Here is a 22,549-nt window from a genome sequence, read left to right as displayed (position 1 = left end):
TAATTGCCTCTTAAAATTTCGATGAAACACGAAAGTAGAAAAATGTCAAAAAACAATTATTCACGAAAGAAGCGCTCCTCAAAATTAAAAAAAAAACAATTTTCAAAAAATACAAAAGATATGATTTTAATTTCTAATAAAGGAAATTTTTTTAGAAATGTATAGTATAGTAAAAGCGAGAAAGTGGTAGAAAACAATTTTTTACCCGGAGAGAAATGGAGTCTCGTTCCGAAATTAAAAAATATTTTGAGAAAATATATTGCAACTTAAAATGGGTTTAATGGAGTCATATTTCAACCATGGCTGTTTGTTTGTGCCAATCGTTGTTCTGATATGATGAAAATAAATGAGAATGTGAAAGAAACCACATGTAATTAGAAGGGATCCGACAAATAAACAAAAATTCGCCTGGACATATTTTTCTAGTCTCTGATTCCTTCTGATATTTTCAGATTATATAAAATTGAACGTTTCGTTCAAATCGGATCCGAGATCTTTTAATTGTATTGTAAAACCGATAAAAAAATTCTAAAAATGTCAAATCATATTTGTGTGATAATAATGTACTTAAACTTGTTAAAAATTTTAAGTGATAAACACTTCAGTTAATATCTTTAAAAAAATATGCAGTGTAATTAATTTTTATGCTTTTAATAATAATTCATTAATAAAATATTATATACTAAAAGAAAAAAACAATCTATCGATATGGCAATCGTTATTTTTTGTTTTCTGTTAGTTTGATTTCACGTGCTCGTATTTGTGATACAAGTTTTATAAAAGGCCAGTAAAAAGACATACATAAAAATGTTTTATGATGAGAAATAAGTGATAGGGAAGTTGTGCAATAACAATTTTAATTATACATTTGTACTGAAAATATGTAATGGTGGATTAGTAAAAAATATAAAAAAAATATGTATTAAAAAAGTAATAATTTTGATAAATTTTATAATTGTGAAATTATGTTTATTCTACTACAGAATTATTATTTTTGGAACTATGCCTAAAAAAAAATAATTATATAAAATAATAATTATTTTTTACGTCAATTCTCAGTAAAATTTTTAGCATTATACATGAACTTTTATTATTAATGGCAGTTGCCTTAAATACAACTTCACACTAATGAAAGATAAAACATATTTTTCATTCTCTAAAAATCAAATTTTTGTGATAATACTAAATATTTAGACAACTTTTACTTAAAGCGGCTATATCGTCAAGAATAACAAGCCCCAAACATAACAGAGAAAGACAGACAGAGAAATACAGACACAACAAAAATATGGTTAAAGTAATAGTTTTAAAACAGTGAAAGTGAAAGTGACTTTTGAATTGTGGTAATTCAAGTAGAAACTTAGCAGGACATAAGATAAAGATTAAAATAAGAAGTTTTAAGAAGAATCGAAGAAAAAAAAGAATCTTCAGGTAAGTTTTTGCTTCTTTATAATGGCTAGGTTGGTGTGTCGTACCGCGTACTATTTGGTTCCATAATCAGACAGCTATGGAAATAACTAAGCACTAAATGGAAGTTTCGAAAAGAACAGTAAATCGATTTGAAAGATAAATCCAATGAATATTTCCAGGACGATGGATGAATACTTGAATCTATAAAGCATTGCTCTATATTTATATTAAAATACATGTATGTATGTTACATTCCATAAGGTCATTTATATATACATAAGGTTGTGAATGACCACAAATAAGTTAAAAGTCATTCCAAAAATTCATTGCCATTACTAAAAAATAAGAGTCCCATGCCAAGTTATTTTTAGAAAAGTCTATTCATTCTTTGAGACCGCAACTCTAATCGGTGCTTCATGTACCTCTGATACTTTCCATGTGTTATATCCATAAGAAGATTGGGGCTGTGACAGAGTATAAAGCAACAAATTAATGTCCCTTTTTTGTTGAAGAACAACATATTTTATACACTTCCTCAACCCAGTAAGGAAAAGATTATTGTAGAGTAACTTTTAATAATAACTATTCTTGTTTTATTAGAAAAGAAATTCAAAAGTAAACAAAATCCACTATCAATTAAATATGTCTTAATGGTCTTTCGAATTTTTTTTTTATTCCATTATCTTTTATTTCATTTGGAAGGCTTTTTATTAATTCGAATCCCTATATACATATATATATATATATATATATATATATATATATCGAGAAAAAAATCACCATTTGAATGTGGCTTTTCAAAAATATCAACACGAAAATCCTTTTCAACACATATTTTCCTGGTTGCAACAATTTTAAAATTCGATAGTCAATCGAAGTAACTTCAAATTATCATGTTTGATGTAAGCATCTTCCGTATTGCTTTTGTTACGACCATCTAAATTTTTAATCTTTTATACAGCTTACAATTTTACACACTTAGAGTTAGTTGTAAAAACTTACCTGTATGTTTATTTATTTCGTAATTACATTCTCCAGATATTTATTGATACTCTTCTGAATCTTAAAAAAGCTTTGTAAATTAAGATATAATGGGTAGTCTAAAAGTATTTCCATAGCTAGCGTGAAATTTAAAATTATGTTGTTATAGATTTGCATATTATGTGTTTAATTCATTATCTTTTTGTCTAGAAATTTTTCTTAAATCAGAAATAGAAAAGTTAATTATAATTTAATTATGTTTAATTTAAGTAATTTAAATATTTTTCCTATAATAGGTATTTGACAACAACAACCTCAATAATTTATTAGGTAAACAGTTTCATTTAGCACTTCATATATTTTAGTTTTGAAATACTTTTCTTTAATTAAAATCGGTTCATTTCAATTAAGTTATTTATCTGCCAAGTATAAATAAATTCATTTGACAGTTTGAAGTGCTTGAATATCAACTTTTATTTATAAACGAATAACCACTATTTTCTATTATAACTTCAGAGTACGGATTAAAATCTAATAAATTATATTAAACATATAAACAAACAAATCGATTTTTTTTGAGGGCAAAAAACGCTTGGGTGTTATCATCGCCCAGACAAAAAAATCGATGGATGAAGACTTTACTTGATGAAAATCCATCATAACAAATAGAAAGCAAATCAAACAACACATTTTGCTTCCTATTGGACATAAACAAATCTAATTTCCTACAAGCTAGTGGTGCAAAAACATATTTTTTTACCGATATATTACTAAAATACAAATACGATATACTTCATAGACTAAAAAACATTCTAAGTAGTTAAATTTAATTACTGTGTAAATAATATTTGTTTAACTATAATGTTCGTAAAGATTAGACTTATACACGTCACTGCTGCCAGATATTCAGCCGTAACGTTCGCTTACGGTTGCGTAACTGAATACTACGCTTCCATTGAGTACCAAACTAAATTTTTTTTAGGAGAGACTTGTTTAATAGCCGTGTATTTTAGTGTTGATTATTCTCCCGGCTAGCACACACACAAGCATGAGCGCACATGATGGAGTACAGAGGGAAATATTATTTTTGGCAACAAATAGCAATGTTTTATAACGTAGTGTTGTTTATTAAGTTTTAAACACGCTGCATTACCTATTTCAGCTGAAGATACCGAATCAACACTTCTTATAGTTTGGCAATCGACTATATATCGCCTTTTTAAGATAATATTTTACCATTTCGCATGTAAAATTTGTAAATTACTGTTATTAATCTTGTTTGATGAAATAATAGACATTTTTAATTTGTAAAACATGATAAGGAAATTATAGAATAAAGATTCATCAAAATTTTTAAAAATCAAGTTATAAAAAAAATCATCAAGTTAGAGCTAACAAGCAAAAAAAAATCTCTTTGAAAAATATCTGTTTTCTTATATTTACTGAAAATGACTTAGCTTTCTTTCAAAATTCAGATTTGTGTTTCAAGTAATTAATCAACGAGTTAAGTCTTCATACTGCTGGCTAAAGAATGGAACCTGAAAAGTTATAAAAATGCATTTAATCTACTCGCTTCCTCATGCAGCCCACGTTTCAGTAACCATTCATCCTATTTTCCAAGGAAAGTGGAAGTAACTAAGAGACTTAGCTGCTGAAGCGAGTCCAAGCTGTTCTGAACTTCAGATACATAATTACTTTTCTTAGGTCTACGTAGAAGTTACTACATTTACCTTTTGTCCATCAATCAATTCAATTCATTATTTATTATTCAATTTATAGATTCATTTTGTCTTAATGTTATGTATAACCTAACTAGCCTATTCATGCTCTTTAATTGTTCCGATAATACTGAAGTAGTATCAAGTATTTTCAAATTCTCATCTTCTAGTTACGTCTGACAAGTTACGGTATACGAAACAATATGTCTAATTATTATTTTAACATTTTTATTTGGGAGACAGTAGAAGGTAATTCGTGCAAGAATAATCAATTCCTTGGTAATATATATATATATATATATAATTCCTATTTAAATACTAGCAAACTTGCCTTTATTGTAAAAAATTCATTCTGTTTGATATACTATTCAAAATCATTTAAGAAAACTATTAAGAAGAGATAAATGTTGGATTTAATAAGTATGCGCATCTTCTATTTCGATTATCTCTACGTTTGGAAATAACTATAGTTATTAGATAACAACAAAGGTCTACATTAGTCCTTGTCTGTAGGCTTTCACTACCGAAGCTGACACCGGTTTACTTAGATTGTAATCTGGTGACTTCTATTTAAGAGTATCTGTCACTGGATTGTCTTATTACCTACTTTTGAAACAGATGGATCGATTAGCAGAAAAAATAAATAATAGCTTGCGTTATATAATACCACCATAATTCTTGTTTATTCATTCTGGTTTCTAACGACACACATAACGTAAAAAGTGAAGCTATTTGGCGTTTCATGAAGTAAAAACGCAAACTAAAAATCCTATAACTCCAGATTCCAGTGTTTAGCCTGAAGAAAGTAGCAATGATAAGTCGAGTCCAGAATCAGATTTATCAATTTACTATTTATTTCTTCGAGATCAACCGTCGTATTAACAACTGTGATCTATATCTTATTCTCAATAAATTATACAAGAACAAATAAATAAGAGGACACGAATAAATTTACTTCCGTATGAAAGGAGAAATAACCTACATGTAAGTTCGAAAACAAGACATGAAAACTAAACTTGTTGATAAACACCGAGAATGAAATTAATATGTTTCTTTAAGTTAGTAGTTAGTTATAGCGGTAGAAGTCATTCGGGTGTTGTTAAAGTCGCTGAAGGGCATCGTGTGAAGGAAGGCAGAGAAAGCGTCCGGCCGGTGCACTGCGATGGAAGCTGGTGTATTATCGGAGACCTGGAGGTCAGATTGCACAATCCGGTCGTTCGGTCATTGTGATGTAAGTGAAAGCTTAGGTGGGAATAGGTCGGAGGGGGAGTTCATCCCACGCTGTTCTCTTGCGATACGACGGCGGTGTAGCCTACCGCTAGAGAAGAGATAATATCGGTCTAAAGACGCACAACAGGAAGTAATAGATATCGATAAGAGGGTAGCAGCCTCTCATTTATTTGTTTCGATTGTGGACATACAAGGAAAAGAAGTTGAGAAAAATACTCGTTTCATGCGTGCAATTAAATAGTAACGAAATAGTTTTATTTGATTGCTTTGCGCAATCGTGTAACTTATGTTATATCGCATACAAACCGGCCGCTTTAATCATTAATTCCTCATTTCGAATATACCACAAGAAATTATTCTGCTCCTTGCGATGAAAATTATCGATCTGATGCTCTCGCAATATATTTTTCGGTTTCACCCTTTACGCAACAATGATAAAAATTCCGAATCTTCGGAATTTAACAGTATTAAAATTCAGGCTTTAACTGGAATTATTTGAATGCAGATTTTTTTTTATGCATGTGAAAGTTGAAGAGAATTCAGTTACTCGAACGAGTATTATTTACAAATTCATCAACACAGTAATACTGATTCCGTAAAAGGGAATCTTTCAATTTAACTGTAAATAAATTGATGGAAAAAATTTTAAATAGATAGTATTCTGTTAATAAGGATAATGGAGACAAAATAAGACCCTTTCTTACAGTCCGAAGTATTCTGCTACGCAATCCGAAAGTAGTTTTACTGAGGTCAATGTTGTTATTTTCTTTTCATTTTGCAGTGAACTTTTTTATCTCTCAAATCCTCAAATAATGTCAACTTTATTTTTTATCACTGTCTGCCACGGATTACCTTTTTTGAATTTCTGTGGATATATTTTGGCCAGAGAAAAATTAACGTTAAATTTTATTACGTTTATTGTATCCTAAAGTGCTATAAATTTCGATTAAAATCTTATACTAGTTGAAAGAAAACAGTGTAGAACATTTATTCGATTTACTTAAATATCTTCATAACAACAACAAATGTGGTAGAAATATTGACTACCAAACCTAAAACCTTGACAAATGTACGGTTTCAAAATTTTTAATTGATAAAATCCACAGCTTTAATAGCAAACATCTCACAAATACTTAATATCAAATTCGTTTATTTCATAACAACAAAAATTAATTAGTTTCTATTCTTTATTTTCATGAATACAAATTGATGTGAAGTTAGTTTATTAGCTTGTTCAAATACCTTGCAATACTAGTACTGCAAACCCACAGATATAGATTGATTTATTTATTTATTTTTATTTTATGGAAATCCAAAAATTAGGACTCCTTTGCACGAATTATTTATAAAAATTTGTGTAATAAACTTATATCATTTTCGTAGAAATGTCAAGAATTCATTATGTCGTTATTTTTCTGTTCTGTTTATAAGACTAAGGAATTGGAAAAAACTTAAGAGTTTAAAAAACATGAGAGGAATTGTAAATCAACCAAAACAAGAGTATTTTCATAAATATCATTCCTTCACAAAATATATTGAAATCCTAAATGTAACTAGCCATGATTTTCAGACAAACACTCACAACTAATTATTACGTTTGTCTTTTGTTTCGGTTTTGATTATATTATTTAATAATTCAATCGATGAAAATTTCGACTACTGAAGAAGAGAATTAATTTCATTACTTCCTTCCTCGTTCGTAAAATGACGGATAAGAAAAGAAGAAAGTGAGAGAAGACGTAATTTAAAAAGGAATTTAATGATAGAAATTACCTACGGAGAATGAGATACCGAATGACGGGTGAAATGGAAAAAGTCGAAACGTAAGTGATGGTAATAACAAATTATATTAAGTTTTAAATTAAACATTTATTTACTCGGATATTACTTTCTTTTTGAATAACGTTTCTAGATAATCGGAATTGTGTAAACGTCATATTATTAGAGGTTGTAATGATGAGCACCGGAATACTGTATGTCGAACTGGTCATGAGAAAAGAACAATAAGTAACCGTGTGTAGTTATGTGAACGTTGCAAATGAATGACAACCGATCAAATGTTAATTTCATAATAAAGTATTATTTAAATTCCTCAGTATTGGAGGTTTGTTCCAATAAAATCCTTTAAGCACTCTAATGATCGATGCATCATAAGTTGAAAAACAGTAATTTAATGCTAAATAAAACCCTAAATTCTGCAGTTATTACATAGGTTGTGCTTTAAATGATCTTTATAAAACCAATTTTTGATAAATTTCCATTTTCATACTTTTTAATTTTTATTAGAATTTATTCAGAGAAATTACTTCAAAATTATAAATAAAACAATTAAAGTTTACTCATAAAATAATATAGGAAAAAATAAAAACAGTGTTAAAATAATTAATAAATACAGATATTTAAGGAAGCTCGTTTTATATTTAACATGTTTAATTTGACTTAATATTGACAGCAACCTCGCACCGAAATCGTAATACAGTTAAAAAAGCAACAATTTTATAATATACTTTTGTAAAACCTTATCACAATTAATAAAATTGCACACTAATACAGTTCCAGAATTAGTAACGAAACAAGAAAGTTAAATTTTAACTTAAATTATGTATATTTATGAAACCGGTATTTAGTTTGGCTGCAGTATTGTTTAAAAAACAAAATATTAACTAATTCAGGGGTTAAGTGTGCCAAAAGAAATTATGCAACATAACATCTTTTCTTGCCAAATGAAAGAGAAAAACGTGCTCATTTTGAATAAATTACCGGTTTCAGCTCTGTCCAACTGACGTTTACAACAAAATTTTTGGACAGCTAACAACATTTAGACTATCAAAAACACAACAAGGAAATTTTTGTTAAAGGTGGATGTTTTTAGCCACTAATTTTACATATAACGTTATATAGACTTAAATCCTTTTAATCTCTGCCGTTCATACTCTGCATACATGTTATTTTTGTTGATTTTGCCTGCTTTTAAGACAAACTAAAAAAAATTAAAGATATTTAATTATTATCGCAATTACTTCTAATTGCGGTAAATAAAACCAAAATTTAATTTTTCACAATTAATAAACATTTTTTCTTTGATATTCATTAATAATCATATTTATATGAATTATAATAATCAAATTCATATTATTAATAATAATTGTTTTCTTAAAATAATTGTAATGCCATGAGTTATTATGGTATATTGCTATAAGAACGCGTGGCTAAATTTATCAACTTAAAGTTTAGAAAACTAAGCAAAGAAAAGGGGGCTTGATGTACTTACCGTAAGATATATTTGACTAAGACTACTTTAAGAATTTGAACCACAATTTGTATAGTGGTTCAAAACTTCAGGTTTAAATCCTAATAAAGCTAAAATTATTCACATCTAAATTTGAATTTTTATGAGAGCAGTGTATGTTGGATTAATTTAATGATAATGCTCAAGAAAAATCAAGAAAAAACACAAAAACTGAACTTCAGTATACAATCTTTGATAAAACGTGTAGACAATGCGATCGTTGGTTAAAGATTATGATGGTATATCCTATTTGAATTCAATTCAGCTCTTAAAGACGCAGATGTGAAAATCAAAGAAGAAATATACCTAATTTTTTTAAGTCCAAAAGATACAGTCTTTTATTTAAAGAAATGGCAAATCCACTTACAATTAAAAATATCTACGTGTGAATTTACTTAAGAGTAGATAGATCCATGTAATCAATGGGAAAGAAACACTGAAGCTTGAGCTGATAATTATGTACGTATATATAAAGCTAGCATCTGTAACTCGATCTGGAAAATCATTCGGTCGATATATCCGAAAGCATTTTTGCAATTTTCAACTCGGGATTGACCATTCATTAATAATAATTCATAATTCATCATCATAACTAATTCATCTATTATCATCTGTAATTTATAACTTACACACTAGTTAGGTATAATCCTGTCAACTTACTAACATAATCATTTCACTTACGTATATTATTTTATTAAATGCCAACAAGTTTCATTGAACAGAAGATGTTCCAAGGGAAGGAAATAGTAATGAAAAAGGAACTAGTCATGAAATAAAAATAATTTGCATTAGTAGGCCATAAGTGAATGTTATCATCAATAAATGCATGAAATACTTAAGGTTATATATAATTATATATATAAAACGACGTCCATATTTGTATATATACAGTCAATTGCACTGTAATTAATAAATTACATATATGAATAGTTCAATTACAATTATTCATCAAGGTTTAAAAATTATTCAAAACAAATCATTTTCTTTTGCTAAATAAGTTTTATTTGCCAAGTTTTTGTATTATTGAAATTTGTTAACTTTTTGTTGTTATGATTTCCTATATTTACCAAGCGTTTTAATGTATAAAACAACAAGTAAAAATATATAATTTATATTTAATTTTAAAACGAGTCTACTATAAAATTTAAAATTATTCTTCACCCACCGGGTTGGTCAAGTGGTAAACTCGTCATCGTAAATTAGCTGATTTCAAAGTCGATGTTCTCAGGTTCAAATCCTAATAAAGGTAGTTATTTTTATTCGGATTTGAATACTAGATAATGGATATCTACTGTTTTTGGTGTTTTTTTTTTTTTTAACTTCCAGGACCACCGTTAGGCATTGCTTCAGAGGATGAGATGTGTGATTTGTAGCGTGTGTGAAAATGCCATGATTGATCGGGATTCGAACCTGGGATCTGCGGATGAAAGGCGAGACGATACCACTCGCGCCACGGAGGTTGGGTTTAAATTAACCGCACGTCTCAGGAGTAGTTGACCTGAGTTTGTTCAAGACTACAAAATTACCGGTACAGTTACATTACACTGATAAGTCGCTAATGACTTTAATTGTTGATGCGACTATAAATAAAAGTATTAAAAACAATTATTCTTTAAAGACTATGAAAAAACTGAAGAATCATAGTTGTTAAAATATTCTTAAATTACATGTTTCGCGGTTTCTGAACCGCATCCTTTAATAAAGTTTTTCTAAGTTTTTGTCCTTCGAGTTAAGTCGTTTAATTTTTATATAATTGTAAAAATTAATTATTTTTTCTTTTTTAGTTTGTGAATACGTTAAACACTGATGTATGTTTAGTAGATTTTTAATGTTATATTAATATATTTTTTATAAATGTTACCCATGCAAACGTTAAGAAAAGCAATTGATTTATTTATTTTAACGTTGAAATTAAAATGATGTGTTTCGAAAACTTCAAAACAAATAAATTTATTATTTTTTAATGTGATCATTTTGATTTTTTGGGTGTCGTTTTCTATGATGCAAGTTTAGATTCACTTTTCTTAACATTTAAAATAAAATTACAATTAAAAAAAAATTAATTTAATTTAATTATACATATATCTGTATTTTATGTTCTAGTACTAGAACTTCACGGTAAATAATGAATAATTAAAATTAAATTGCAAAATCCTTAAACGAGGGGCTCCAAGAAATAAGTTACTTAGATTCTATTTATTCCCCCATAAAGAAATGACAGATCTAGTGAATATTTCAGAATATGTTATTCAAGCACTAATAGGACAGATATCAGCTGAATTGGTTTCGTTCTTCACTTCAGAAGAGTGCGTCTGTTAGATGTCTTTATAAGGTTTGAAAATCCGTTGTGAGAAGGAAATTAGAAAAAATATTTTAGTTTAAAAGAAGAATTTGTAATTTTTCTCTTGTGGTTTGATGATTGATGTTTGAATCCAGTGATTATACCATTGGTGAATGCATATTTCAACAGAACTAATGGATTTCTATGACAAATTATTCAACATAATTTATAAATAGTATTATTAATAATTATTATATTTTTTCTTTAAGAATCTTTTACGTTTTCAATTATCTATTAATGAAGAGCTTTTCAGAAAAAAAAACAATAGTTTTATAAATGTTTTACAAGAATTTTAGGTGGTTCACGGGTTATGGAGGAGAGGACAGATAATAATGCGTAATGAACACGTACGGTTAGCAGTAGTTATTGAAATTCAAAACAAGTAATAACCCTTTCCCAGTTATTCAGTGCACTCATCCTTTATTAATCAATGACGAAAACTAACAGTGATTTATGGACTTTTCTGAGTGAAAGTCCAACGATGCAGTAAGACAACTTGATTCTTTAAATCAGTTAGACAAGCCCGCGCTCGTGCGCGGGCACACACACACACACAAAATAAACAAAGAAAAAAATGATCCAATAGGTAAATGAATCTTTCTTATTGTACTACACTATCAATACAAATGATCTTATTTATCTGAATTTCCAGTTGCCAGAATTAAATTAATAGTAAAGATCAAACGAAAGTTACTGTAAGACTAGATCTTCATAGTAATTAAATAAGTTGTTTTATCTGAAATAAACAATGTAATCAGAGTTTAAATTATAAAATAAAAGCTGGTTTGCCTTAGAGAAAGTTTGAATAATATATGTCTGAAAATTTAAATTTTAAATAACAGATAAAATAACTGTCTTACGTTTCCAAAATTTTTAATTGGCATATTAATTTTATATTTTGAAGAAATTCAAAATTATAAAAGCTGGAAACTTAGTTACTTGTTATGAATTAAAGATTCTAAAGAAGTCTTTTAAACATAGACCAACACGAATTGGTTAAATAAAAATTGTATAGTATAAAATAGCTTACAAATAAGTTTATTTATAGGTCTTAACTACTTACTATAATTGATAACCCTAGTTAAGGAACTCAAACACTGTCGGTAAAGTGATTTAAACGTTTACTTAATGTGTACGAAAATTGAGATGGTTGGTGGTATAAGCCTCCATCATGGGGGCTTATACCACCTTATTAGATGGGGGCCCCATCTAATATATCAGCGAGGTATGATATCGCAAGAATATATATTTTCTTTACCGTAATCTTTTTTTTTTTTTAATTCAGAGCAAGATAAAAATTCTTCCTTTTTTATCGGTATGAATTTAACATTCACATTTTTAGTTTATTTTATTTATTTTTATTATTTTCCAAATGTGTACATGGAAATATGTTCATCTAGTGAACAACAAGCAACCCCCCTGTGCAATTTGGGAAAATTACACTATTTGTTTATTATTATTGTTGTGAAGAACACACTGGTGAATTCGTCCTAGCCTACACGTCTGGTGTAGTGGCAAACTCGTCGTTGCAAATCGTTTGCAACGACAGCTAATTTTCGAAGTCGAAGGCTCTGAGGTTCAACTCCTAGTAAAAGTTAGTTATTTTTATACGGATTTGAATACCAGACAGCGGATACGGTTTGATTTGGTGGTAGGGGTTCAATTAACCACACATCTCAGGAACGTTCAGCCTGAGTCAGTATTAGACTACACCTTATTTACAAGTCATACGTATAATCCCCATCTCATTGGGCCACGGTTAGGAGGTTCCTTATTGTTCACTATTTGAACAGATTGCAATGTATATTGGGACAAAAAATTCGTTCGGATAATTTACAGCCGGGAATAAAAACCGACACATAATGAAAAAATTATATGTGTCATGTCTGGGCGCTATCGATACATATCAAATAATTCTACATACGGTAGAGATTAATTAATCGTATTTCTCTAACGCAGTGTGGGCAGGGTACGCTTCGGCAGAGTTTGCAGAGAAATAAAGATGTGTCTTTTTTAAAAGGTGCCAAACTATTCTGATGAAATATTTAAGGTAGGAGAAATGCCACCGTGCTTTTAGAAGACGTGCTTCTCCATCTAATAGAAAGGTAGTGAAGCCGATAATCAATTTTTTAATTAGTTTAATCAAAAAGTAATACTTAATTTACGTATAAATAGAGCAGAAGCTAATATGAACTCAAAAGACAAAAGTTTTCCGAAAAAGAATTAACTATTTTATTTATTTTTTTATGTTATTTATTAGCTCTAAAATTTGTTTTACCCAGATTATTCAGTCTCCATGGAGAAAAGATGCAGTTTTGCTAAATTTTATGATACAATTTAGCCGATGATTATACTACGGCTTTGATAACCTCTTTCTACTAGTTATATAAAAAGCGAACAAGCGGTTCATAAGTGAAACGCATTAGAAACAAAGAGGCAGAATGACTGATGATCGATCGAGTAGATAGCTCACAAACATTAATTTTTACATACAGCCGATACATATACGTTTGAAAGTGCACTAGTGGATTCTCACCGAAGGTTTATATTAGATAATAAGGATGAACTTTAGTTTTACCCGATTGTGAAGTTATGGTTAGCTATTTGACAATCTTTTAAGATTGCACCTACGCTACATAAAGAATGATAAAATGTTAACTATAATAATTAAAACAAGATCAGTTGGCTAGTTACTATAATGATTGATGTGTCGGCTTCTAAGATCAATTTGCCGGCCTCCGTGGCGCGAGTTGTAGCGTTTTGGCCTTTCATCCGGAGGTCCCGGTCAAGCATTGCGTCTTCACACACGCTACAAATCATTCATCTCAACATAAAAGAAAAAAGATCAATCTGGGGTTTGATTACCGGTAAGAGTCGGCCTTTTTTCAACGATCGTTTCATCCATCATTAAAATAATTCCTCGTTAAAAGAATCACAGAAGCATCTCTAAGATTTTCATAATACAAATAAAAAACTTAATAAATGAAGATGAATACGAAGAAGTAATTAAAAATAACTATTTCTAACAATTAATTAGAAATTTGTATTAAGAAATAAGTAATGGAGAATAACAGCTGTGAAATTAAAAAAAAAATATCTACTTAATTGTAGTCAAAGTCACATGATTTTCCTCTTTTATAAAAAATATCTTATTCTTTCTGTAGAGGTATTAATGTTGACGTAATTACGATGGCTGCCGATGTTCTTTCTGTATCCCCTTAGATAAATAAAATATAAGAGCTTGAAAAAATCGAATCGCTGAAAATTTTTTGGTAAATATTAAAGTTTTTAAAGAGATTAATTTTTCTCTCTACTAAAATTACATTCCTGATAAAAACTATTTCTTACCAATGCGAACGCCGATCTTGATATATCTTTTTAAGTGTTATGTATCTTAATTTTGAGGGCAGAGACCAAATCAACGTGAAAATTTTATGAAAAACAGAATTGCTATTCAGATATGTCCTACACAGAATACTAGTCAGTCAGAGATTTACTCACGCACTAAGATATATACTTTTTTTTTCTAACAAAAATATCTTTATTTAGTACGACAAATTGCATTCTACGATTCATCTAATCTGAAAAAATTATTTAATTATTATTAAATAGATACGATATGTATAGATACATATACTCGAATGAGCTCCAGTAAGCAGTGTGTTTTGTTTTTTACCGACTTTTCACTGAAATTTAAATTTGTTGTAGTAGTGCATCAGAAGTTGTGCATGTGAAAGTTTGATGAAGATCGGTTGATGAAAACCGGTCGTTCTTGAATTACGCTCAATTTAAGGTCGACAACAGTCAACATAACCTCAATTTGAGACTATGTTAACTGTGTAGTGGTGTATTTTTAATACGTGCTTATGAAGTGAATTACAGTTGTGAGTGAGTCTAATCATGATGCTTATGTTTATGGTCCACTCTGGAACGTATGTAGGGGGTTGTACTTAGAAAATCAGTACGTTTTGACTGCGATATAGTTAGGATGTCGGAAAGTCAGTCTTTTTGTGCAGAAGTGCGCCAATTTTTTTTTAATAAAAGGAAAACCCTTTTTTCAATAGAAAAAGGGGCATTTTATCCAACGTTACGATTTATAAACAAAATTAAATAATGATTCAATTTTGAGTGTTTAATTTTAGACTAAAATTAGAGCCTAAGGTTATGACAGACAGCTCTCTCTCTTTTTCTTGTTTAGCCTCCGGAATCGCCAATGTGGTTCAATCTGTGTGAGTGGATTTTACTATCAATAATGCAGTGTCTAATTTTTATCATGAAATTCGTTTAAAATGATGCATTTTTCATATCCAGCTTTGCAATACACTTCCAGTGAGTTGAATATAAATATCTAAAAACTAATTCAGTTTCTAAACATTCATAATTAAGTCACGTTATGTAGATTTTACAAAGAAAAGTACATAAATGTACCAATAAAAAGTAAAGCATATTAATAAAAGGAGATTCAGTAAATTCTTACACGGAAACAGACTGACATCCAATAATATACAGCATTTTACATAATAATATATATTTTTTTTTTTGGTGGTACACGGAGAGTTGGGCTCCCACTGGGTGTCTTATCCAATCCCCCCCCCCCCTCAGCCTAACAGACTCAAACCACCTCCCTTTCTACTAGGACTCGACCTGAGGCCGTTAAACACATTAATTCAGATCGTCCTATCCTAGCCTGAGAATTCCTCTACATAATTTTCACCTGGCTCATGACTACCCAGGTCACTCTTCTTGGTTCTCAGAATGCTACCGACGAATCGGGCCACACTCTCCTAGCTGCTCAGGTCACGGAGCATCATCGCAACTACGTTGTGGGGGCTCAGTGTTCCAAGATCCGCCTTTAGTGTCCCTAGAACTGCTGTTCACCAAACACAATTGAAAAAGGCGTACTCGGTGGGCGTCGTCCAGTATACCAGGGTAATAGGAACAGTCGAGGGACGGCGGTTTCCTTACAGCATGGCGATAAGCGCGGAAGTACCAATGATCCGTTAAAAACTGAGTCAATCTAGTTAATAATTCACCTGTCCATGCCACGGCTCTATTCACGGTCTGACCAGAGACCGATAACATTTCGGTCCATCGTCCTCTGGTCTCGTGGTCCCAGGTCTCTTGCCAAGCGAGAAACGTATGAGTCCGTTCCTCCTCGGTGATGGTCTCCAGTCTTCGCCTGTCCTGTAGGCCGCCTGGCGCTCCCTTGCCAAAAGACTATCGGGTATGACGCCGGCGACCACAATTACGGCAAGCTCGGAAACCGTCCGATACGTAGAAGCGACTCGCAAGGCCGCGGTGCGTTGCACCTGCGCGAACCCCTTCCGTTTTCTCTCGAATCTTAATGCCTCGGCTCACACTTCCGCCTAGTACAACAGGATGGAATGCACCATGGACATCAGCAGTCGCCGTCTGCTGGCGTTCGGTCCGCCGACATTCGCCTTGAGCCGGCTAAGAGCGGTTATGGCTCTCACAGCTTTCTCGGCGGCTCTCCGAAGCTGCTCAGCAAAGCTGAGTTTTCGTCAGTCATCATACCCAGGTACTTTGCGGCCGACTTGGTCTCGACAACCTCATCCCCGACTCGGGAAGAGGGTGTCAATATGCTCTTCGTTTAGAACCACGATCTCCGTTTTTCTGAGGGCTAGAGACAATCCATGGTCTGACCCTGTGCATCGGCTGAACCACAGTGTGGCGCGCTGTACGTCTCGGTCTGCAACAGGTAGCGCAACGTCGTCAGCTTACCAAACTAAGGGCGACTCTTCAGGAATCTCCAGCCTCAGAAAGCTGTCGTAGACGGCGTTCCAAAGATCGGGGCCGAGAATCGACCCTTGCGCTGTTCTTGACGTGATCGCGGTCCTACGCCAGCCTACCTCGGTCTTGCAGATGAGACCGCGGTTCCTCAGGTATGCGTCCACCATTATGAGGAGGTGTCAATGCACGTGGAACGAATAATTCCAGGCCCAAAGCATATTACTCCCCCGTCCAGAGCTGAACATCTTTTTTTGTACGTCCAACGTAACGAGGACCACACGGCGCGAAAAATGATTGCGGTCCTCTGTTCGTCGCACTGCCTCAACAACCTCTTCGACTGCATCTAGGGTTGACCGATTCTACCGGAAACTATGATGGTTGAGTGACAGGGCACCTGCCTGATTCATCGCCGCAACCAGTCTTTGTCTTAAGTGCTTCTTCATTAACTTCCCAGCTGTGACAAGCAAACACAATAGGCGGAGGACGGCGACACCGAGTCTCGTTTGCCCTTGAGAATCAGCACAAGACACGCGGTCTTCCATCTGGCGCTTAAATCCCCAGCCTTATAACCCAGCCCCTAGGGTCTGCGTCCACGGTCTCTGATAGTTCTCGCCAGCAGTGTGCCTTGCTCACATTGATGGCCTGACGATGCGGCTTCTTTGCCCTCTTTTGCTCAGCCGACCTGAGACGTTCGCGTCCGTGCGATTCCTTGCACTTTATGCCACTCGTCTTAGACGAAGACACTCTTCAGTTGCGGGGCGCAACCTCGCAACCTCCGGTGTTCACCAGTAACACCAATCGCTTCTTGTGCCTCGGCCCCCTTTGGGGCATAGAGGTGCCGCATACAAAGGTGAAGAAATCAGCCGCTTGGTCGAAGCAACCACGGCTTCAGCTCCAGCGGCCCCCTCGGTGGTGATGTTTTCAGAGGCTACCTCTCCTGAGGAGTTCTTTTCTTTGAATCTCTTGCCGTCAATTTTATTGACGTTGTATCTTTACATCAGCCGTGGGGGTACCGGGCGTTCCCGTACACTGTGTAGGATCCTAAACGAGATGTATTGGTGGTCGCTGTCGGTGTAGTCCTTGAGGACTCTCCAATTCTGAACGAAAGTGACCAGCTCTTCGGAGGTGAGGGATATATCGGGAATGGTCTCCAAATATCCTGGACGGCGGAATGTCGTCGTATTTCCTATATTGAGGACCACGAGCCAGTGTGTGCCGCCATCTGCAGAATGTATTTCCCTCTGGAGTCGGTGTGCGCCATATCCCACTCCACCGCTCTGGAGTTGAAGTCCCCAGCTGCCACCACCCACCGGCGGTAGCAAGGACATCCTACAGTGCGTTAACCTACCGGCGGTAGTCTGCTATCAGGTAATTTGGGGTGAGGTAACAACTAAAAATTGTCGCCTGCATCGCAGCAGACCCAAACGAACTCCTCACCTGCGCCGTGCATCCAAACTTGGGCTCTGTTGCGATACGGGATCCAAATCGCGGCAGTCCCGAGCGAGTTTCAGAAGCATTGGGAATCATCACGGCCTTGGTAGTGCTCGCCAATCAGAACCATGTCAGCCTCCCGTCCCTTGCTAGCTGTAGCAGAAGGTCATCGGCTAGCTGACTCCTGTTGAGGTTGGCCTGTAGGACGTTGAACGCCCTTACGAAGCCTTTTCTTCCTCTGCTCCAGGGCTTCCCCGAAGATTTGACACTCACTTTTTCCGAGTGTGTGGGCCAGCTTCGGGATACTCACGTCTTTTTTCTAGGCAAAGTATGCACTGCGGGGGAGGCGGAACACTTCTTAGCTTGTGCTTCCCTACCCCTCACTTATGGCAGAGCCGGCTCCTGTCAGGACCCTTAAATCCAGAAGCCAGATGCCCATACCCATGGCATCTGAAAAATGGTACCCGTATGTTCCCTAGCCCTAATCTGGCAGTACCCCCAGGCAATTCTTATCCTGGATTGACTGAGTAATCTGGCAGCAGCTTTCTCTCCAATATCTACTACTGCTACTTTCTGCTCCCTGGCATTAATATTGGTTACGCTAACCCTGCAGTCTGCTGTATCTCTGAGATCTCTTTTCCGTGCTGCTTCTGCATCTTCCTTCTCGGTGACGCAGTCTAGATCTCTGATCTCCAGGGTTTTAGATTGCAGACTACGGCACCTTCTCCGAGTACAGCCTTCAGGACAGCACTGAAGGTCTGTTAGTCTCTGGTAGCGCTCCCGAGAATAATAATAACAATACTCATAATAATATTCGAAGTACTAATAATAATAACTACCTCTTTAGCGAAGGAGTAGGAACTCCGTCTTTTATCAAGAAGCTTTTTGGGTATGTGGTCAGCCGTGACTTTTTTCACGTGATAAGAATTGTAATATGATATTCCAACTTACAAGCTTTTTATCTTATCTGGTAAATCAATCATCTACAGAAAATACTCCCTGTTTTATAATAAATAATAATAAGATTAATACTTTTTTAAATGTATTTAATAGTATTAAAAATTAATAATTTTTTTGTGTGAACATGAAATCACAATGCATTATTGCAGCTTTTTTTAGGTAAAAAAGCTGACGAATAATTTTAAAACAGAAAATGGATCAATACCTTTAATAAATAATTCTATTATGATGAGATGGAAATAAATGCGTTGTTTAAAACAATAAAGATTAAGTCGCTGAAAATTCATAAAGAAAGGAAAACTCTATTGAGAAAAAAATAAAAAGTCAAAAGACTAAAAATATCTTTACTTTCTTTATTACACAGAGTTGTTATAAATCAAAAAAAATAAAATAAATAAGTAGCTAGTAATAATACCGATTTTTACACACTTGAAAATGTTTAATTTGAGAACGAAAAGATAATAAAATAAACTTATTGTAAGACAAAATTCATGGATAATTATATTTGAATAAAACATATCTGCTTTAACAGCAATCCAATTTGTGTTAAATCAAAATATCATAAAGAAATATATTCAAATAACTCAAGAGAAGGTTAATTAGGATTTCAGTGGTGTATATAAAATAAAATGAAACTATTCCAATCGTTACTTTCCGTTTGGACTTGAAACATTGATTGATTTTTAGTGCAATTTTATTATTATTATTATTACGAAGTTGTGAGTTCAAATCCCGGTCAGGATTTTTTTCATATGAAACAAAAGATCCATTTTCGCCTGTAAAAATGGGAAGCAGTTCGGAAGTGATGCCTTAATACAGTGGTAGACTTTCTTTTTCACGTAGATATAACTGTTTTAGTCTTCTAGGTGGATTTTAAACTACATGCAAAAAAATTCATAATAGAATTTTTCTCTAATGAATGGTCTTTTAAGATTTCAGCCACCAAAAATAGAAAAAAGTAAAGAAAAAGAAAGAGGAAAAGTTATATAATTATTGTTAAAAAAAATTATAAGAAAAAAAATTGATTTTTTGGTTAACTATTTATTTTTTGGTTTTTTCATACTAAATTTGTAAAGAGATTTTTTCAAAGTAGGATTTGATTATTATTTACACTGCTACAGCTTCTTGTAGCTGTAACAACCGTAACTAAACACTAGTCATGCAGTAAACTCAGAACTATCACTTTTAATAATTTTTACGTTCGAAATAAAGTGTTATAATTCTAATAAAAGAACGTAACAACTATTTATGTATTTACAGGTACGGAATTTGTAAAATCCGAACGCTACGATTTACTATGAAGGAAATGATGCGAAACAGGGAAGAAGTCGGGTGGCGCCTTACTAAGGAAGGGTCACGACCTCAGGGTTCACCAAGAAGATAGTCGGTGCTGCTCAATAGCATTCATTACTTTCACGAAGAATTCAAGTCGCTGCTGTTTATAGTGGACTTTTACTCATATCAACAATAAGAGGTCGCAGCCCCGTGAATGCAGTTCCTGTTTTCTTTTCCTTTATAGACATTAAAATATTTTTAAATTTTATTTGAAAATAAGAAGTACGTATTTTATAACGCAATAAAAATACAATTATATTAAAGTTTAAAGCGATTGCTTACTATTTTTTATTTAAATCGTCTAAAAAGAAGTAAAAGTAAATTGTTTTAACCGAAGAGTGTTTTAGATAAAAATGTGAAAATACATAAAATAAAAGTATCATGATTTTATTAAATATTATTATATAATATTATCCTATTGTATGGTAAATGTAATTAACAACTATGTAATCATAATTGCTACAGGAATTATTCAGAAGGAATCTTGTGTAATATTACAATAGATAATAATAGTAATTTTTAATAATTATTTCTGAACAATATAAAAATTGCTATGCATTAATATATCAATCAGCTAGTTATAGGAATATTTAGTTACCATTATATCAGTAAACAGGTTTCCAATTAATACTACCAGTTGTCACGTTATGTTGTCGTAAGTAACGCCGAGCGTTAAAACAATACTTTATTACTATGGATCCTAAAAACTAATTGAATATGTTGAACTAGTGTATGAACGTTTGAATACAATTGTACAGAATAAAATATTGATTGAAAAAGAAGAATATTTCTAGTATATCTCCTTTCTTTTATAAATATTTACTGAGCTTTGAAAGGTAAACAAAAAAAGATCAAATTAACATTAAAAAGATTAATACAATACTTAAAAATTACACTAAAAACTAAATTTTTCAGTTTTTATTTAATTTCAACTTTTAGAATAGGTGCGAAATTAAAAACAGTAACACAAAACTTACTATAGTTACAGTTTTTGACTCCGAATTAAAATCAAAGTTTAAAATAGATTTTCAAAATTATTTTCTAATTTTTACTTCGGTTCTACAAGTAGCTGTTATCATTTATTCTATTTTATTTTTTTATTCATTTTTTTTAGTATTATTCGTCCAAAACATCGCTGCCTACACGAAATAAAAGTCCGTTACGAGAAACGCAAAGGAGAGCATGCTGTAAAAATTATCACTTTAGTTATTTTTCAAACCTACAAAGTTCATCACCGCAAAAGAAATAAAAGGAGTATAGTTGTAATCAGGCGTAAGCCTTTAGTTACATGAATGGAATAAAATAGGTCTGGATAAATAAAAATAAGAAATGGAACATAGAGAATCGATAATAAGTAACTGCTATAGTTCGTCGGTCATTGCCAAAATTCTATGGAATGCGGGCTTTTTTTCCTTAACTAATCTGCTTGTAATTTGTACTAATTTTTGTACGAAAAAACCATAAATAGAAGATTGATATTATTATATTACGCTATAAAACCCTATATGTCGCTATTATATTACGCTATTATAAAACCCTATTATATTACACTATATGTCTTAACATATGTCTTATTATAAAACCCTATTATATTACGCTATATGTCTTAACATATGGGTTAAGAAATAAGAAATGATGAAAAAACATTTAAAAATTATCTTGTATTCGTCTACATAGACAATGTAATTTTTCATTTAAGAAGAATGTTTCAATTTAAAAAATTATTCCACTTATGATGCCTGAAAAAATTTAAAAACCACTTTAAAAAATAGTAAAAAAAAAAATCATCTAATCTGACGTTTTAGAGAAAGTAAGGCTTTTGGATACATAAAAAAATGTGGTTGAATTGAGAATCTCTTCTCGTTTTCTCTTCTAGTTTCTTTTGATTTTGTCCTGAATTTGATGTGACAATTTTTCCCCTCTCCGGCTCACTTACTGTAACCGCTGCAAGATTATTTTTGGTTCGAGATTTTTTAATTTTATTGTAAAAACGGGCTAATTTCCTGAGAAGTTTCATTCACATTAAGCAGTTAGTTCGTATTTTATAATACGAATTAAATTGTTGAATATGAGTTACAGATTTATAAATGGACATTTTTTAAA

The 22,549-nt window shown here is 32.3% G+C and overlaps 1 long non-coding RNA gene across 1 annotated transcript; it reads left to right on the top strand.

Moving 5' to 3' along the window:
• Positions 1-751: 751 nt before the first annotated feature.
• On the top strand, positions 752-20,901 carry LOC142327969 (uncharacterized). The gene is made up of 3 exons (XR_012757134.1): positions 752-1,431; positions 9,955-10,156; positions 20,372-20,901. It is a non-coding gene; the product is annotated as an uncharacterized LOC142327969 (long non-coding RNA).
• Positions 20,902-22,549: the final 1,648 nt, after the last annotated feature.

Source organism: Lycorma delicatula, chromosome 1 (assembly GCF_047948215.1).
Source record: "Lycorma delicatula isolate Av1 chromosome 1, ASM4794821v1, whole genome shotgun sequence".
NCBI lineage: Eukaryota > Metazoa > Arthropoda > Insecta > Hemiptera > Fulgoridae > Lycorma > Lycorma delicatula.
This window is presented reverse-complemented; position numbering and strand designations above follow the sequence as displayed.